We start from the raw sequence: 4,539 nt of genomic DNA, 5'->3' as shown, positions 1-4,539 counted from the left end.
GTTTACTTGACAATTGAAGGCATAGATGGCATACTTTTATCATACATGTTGACTTTTTTCTTATGCTGTGTTTTTAAGCGTAGCTTATTAAACTCTGTCTTACAGAAGTAGCTTCTCCTTCATCACTGATTTTTTACTACTTTTCTTGAAATTCACGTTTCCGTGATTTTTCATAGTCATTTGTTGACTTACGATCAGAAGTGGGCAGTTTCTTGCCAGGCTTCACACCAGCTACGTATTTAAGCATTATGCAGCCTTATGCGCGTAGGGACTTACAACTTTGGAAATAAACCCACAAACAAGGTTACAAAGTAAAACGATGTTTATTCGGGAAATGCAAGCCGCGTACGTCGATAAGTTTACTTCAGCAGAAAAACACATCAGCATGACGTGTGCCACTAGTAAATAACCAGTCTAAATTGTTCACCACGTGGCCTGTGTTACGACTCGAAAATGACCGTTGAATGTATGGACCAATCGGAACGCGTTTAAATCTCGTATTTTAGGCGAAGTTGAACGAAGTTCTGTCGGAAATCTTCGCGACGTACTCACAAAATAATGACTTTTATCACACTTAAAAATGAAACAATATTGATACACGGAATTTCTACTGGCCCGACGGGCGTACAATATGGCAATTTTAATAGGCCCGAGCTATAATTTACACGCCCAGGCCAACGGGCGTGCGCTTATTTCGCAGACTGTTATTTAAATCCAATGCACAAATATTATAAATACAAAATACTTAATTTGTTTCAATTTTATATGTTGTAACACAGTTTATAGAAAAATAACATTGGTTGGATTGCATTTGACAAAAAACACTATTTCATCTTTCATTTACATACTACATTTATTATCTTCACATCAAAATTGTGCTACAAAGTCAAAATTATAACCCCAAACATCTGTTCACAACTTATTTTTAAATATGACAAAAGCAAATGACAATACAATATCATATAAAAAATATGGCAGTGAATTGTCTTGGGGGTGTATTGTCCAAGGAAATCAAATTCTGGAGTGAATTGTCCAGGGGATGAATTGTCTTGGGGGTGAATTATCTGACACCCTTTCCCCCACCCACCTACTTTTTAATGAAAAATTGAGAAATTTTACCCATTTCATGGCATGCAAAGTACATTCAAACAGAATGCAATTCTAGTTTTGGCTACATTACTCATTAATTTCAACCATGTGCTGTGCTTATTTAACTACAAGTCTTTAGATTTTTCACAATTTACCTTTAAAGTTCTGTTCTGTTTCTGTAGCGTGAAATATTGACCTTCGCAAAAATCTCCTTTTTGGAGATCCAAAATATCCTTGCAAGGGAGCTGTCGCTAGTTTCAATGTTGTTTTTTTTACAATATTTTGAGACAGTCTTTCTTAAACCTAACACAAGAAATACCTTTTATAAATTCCTAATCGATTTTTAAAGACCATAGGTTACCCATACCCTAAAGATATGTTATTTTTTTCCCCCTTTCACTGATATGTGCTCGGTACGACTAAAGAGCGTATATGTCTATGTAGTGTCTATCGCAACCGTTGTTTATTTTTGGTGTTTTCACTTCATATACACTTATATTTGTTAATGCAGCATCAACATACTACAACAATATCCCGGAAAGAGAAAAATAATGCATTTGAATATCAACCGTAGTTTCGTTTTGACAACTGACGACATACAAGATTCGATTTACGAAGTGAATCTTAATCTAGTTTTAGTGCAGATTCGTTCATACGACACAAAAACACTATTTTGTTTTACGGATCATTTCGGATTAGAGGACTGGGTGAGTCATGTAAAATATCGATTATAATATATACTTTTTATAAACAACTGGCAGCAAGATGAGTTGCAGATAATTCAGTAACCACATTTAAACTAACTCTTTTGACCTGTTAATTATGTTCAGCTCAATTCAACAGTGAAACATGCCCATAATATCACTTTAATTGTTAATTTGGAATTGTAATAATAAACCATATGTCACCTAATCAGTCAAGAAAGTAACAATACCTGAAAACACCATATCCTATTTCCCACCCCTAAAATTACAATTAAACAGCTAATCTGTCAGTCATTCAGAGCTGATGAGGGTACTGATAATCGAGGGGTAGATAAGGCTATTACTGATAGGGGTTGTCTAGAAATAAGGCTGTAGTATGGAATACTTAAATAAATATTTTAATTTGTCATGCTTTACAATTTAATATTTAATTAATTAATGTAGAACTGTAACTCATGTTCAAATTTTGATAATGCTGGGCAATTTTATTAAATTATTAATTAAATACACATTTGATTCTGTAAAATTGTATTATGACTGATTATTATTGTAAAATTAATAATCTTTGCGTACAAAAATGTTTCAATACATGTAGGTATGATAATCATATATACTCGGTTTATATGATACTAAGCTATACGTATTTGTACTCACGTTAACATTATTGTTATACGTTTTTTACTTATAATTGTGTGCGCAATAAGTTTTCCATAGGTAACGGGATCTTCATAAATAGTTTTATGACAAATATTAAATTCTTAATAATTCATAGTTCTATCAGTCTTTATGTCCTATTCATTAAATTACAATATTAGTGTACATATTGTAAATCTTTGATAATGTGTGTAAATATTGAAAAAAATATTAAAATAAAAGTATATAGATGTATTTCTACTTGTGTACATATTGTACAGCTTTGATACTGTATGTAAATATTGAAATAAATATTTAAATAAAAGTATATAGATGAATGTCTACTTGTGTACATGATAAAGCTTTGACAATGTGTGTTTCAAATATTTTAATAAAAATAATAGTTTAAAAAATATATTTTAAAAAGTACTTTTACTGTCTGTTATAATGTGCCGATAATGTAACCTGGTGTAAACACAATTTGTTAAAAAATGTGTTATTTTGTGAAAATATTGCAATAAAAAGTATTGAACTAAACTCTGAAAGTATTTCTCATTTGTGTTTATGCATGAATAACTCATTCAGAACCCATCAACACATCAATAGTTTCACTACCGTGCGAGTTGACTTTTAGGTACGGGTTGACTTCCGTGCGAGTTGACCAAACAACGTGCGAGTTGACTACCGTGCGAGTTGACTAAGGTTCGAGTTGACTGTAAACCTTGTATTGTGGAGTCGTCGTGGTTATTGTTGGTTGTGTGTAGCCTAAAAACAATGTTCATATTCGCGAACATGACTTTAGAGTTCGAAACATGATAATGGCTAGAGAATTGATCTATTTATGTTAACAGTCTTAATTATATTTTACATTAAACTGTAATTTGTTGATAAAAACATTGCAGAAAAGGCATCAATATTGCAAATATTCGATCATATTCGCTCGTTTCGTTCATATTCGCGAAAATGAGTCATATACGCATTATAGACGGACCCAAAATTTCGAGCAAAAAACTTCAAAAACTGTTAAACGGGAATAAACAACACAATAATACAATTCCGAATGACAATAAGTATGTTTCCAATGTTATTGTCTTTCTGGATTGTATTTATCATCACAAAAATGGATAAAAGCAACGTTTGGATTATCAAAAGGTAAATGTAATATATTTTCGAGATAAGTCACTTTATTATTTATACAGTCTTTCAAAATTATGGAACGTTTTAAATTCATCTTTCCAGAAATAGCAATATGTGGGTCTAATCTCTTTCAAAAAGACATTTTATTCAACGTAACGTACCGATTTAAGAAAATTCAAAAATTATAAATTGATTTTGACACCTTAAAAAGAAAACATCAATTATTTAATAAAGTTTGGTGTCTTTTACTCTTTATACAATAGATATATTGCAATGGGTATAAACTGTTTATTGAAGTCTGATCCCCCCTCCCTTCTCTGGTCAAACTCCCATTGGAGTTCTTTATAAATTGGAGTTAGACGGGGATCCCCCGTCAAACTCCCATTGGGGTTTAATTTAAATTGGAGTTTGCCGGGGTCCCCCGTGAAAACCCCGTTGGAGTTTAATGGATATGGAGTTTCACGGGATCCCCCGTCAAAACCCCACGGGAGAAGAAAATCTACAAACACTTTATTTTCTTATTAAAGTACATATTTCTTACAATTATAACTTAAACATGTGTATTTGTAAACATTGAAACAAAAAACAAAGCATAATATTAAAATTACATTTTTTGTAAAATATAGGTAAAATTCTCCCGTCTGGAAAAATCTCCCGTTGGAAAATTGCAATTCTTAACGGGGGAGCCAAAACTCCGTTGGGATCCAACGGGGGATGGCAACTTTATCATCAAATAACTCTACTTTCCAAAAACATTTTTACTCTTTTTTTTCAATTATATGTATGTACTCAATGCCCCCTACAAATATGCAAAATTTCATAACAATTGTTCAATAAATAAAAAAAATAAGTTTGCAAATAATCTGGATTTGCAAACTTAATCTGGATACTGTTCAATACGAAGTGTGGTACTATCAAGAGTGCATGGGGATGCCGGACGCGGTCTTCAAGGCACTGCCCAACATAACATGGAAAT

The sequence above is a fragment of the Dreissena polymorpha genome, chromosome 7, assembly GCF_020536995.1.
Source record: "Dreissena polymorpha isolate Duluth1 chromosome 7, UMN_Dpol_1.0, whole genome shotgun sequence".
NCBI classification, from domain to species: domain Eukaryota; kingdom Metazoa; phylum Mollusca; class Bivalvia; order Myida; family Dreissenidae; genus Dreissena; species Dreissena polymorpha.
Note: the sequence above shows the minus strand (reverse complement) of the source record.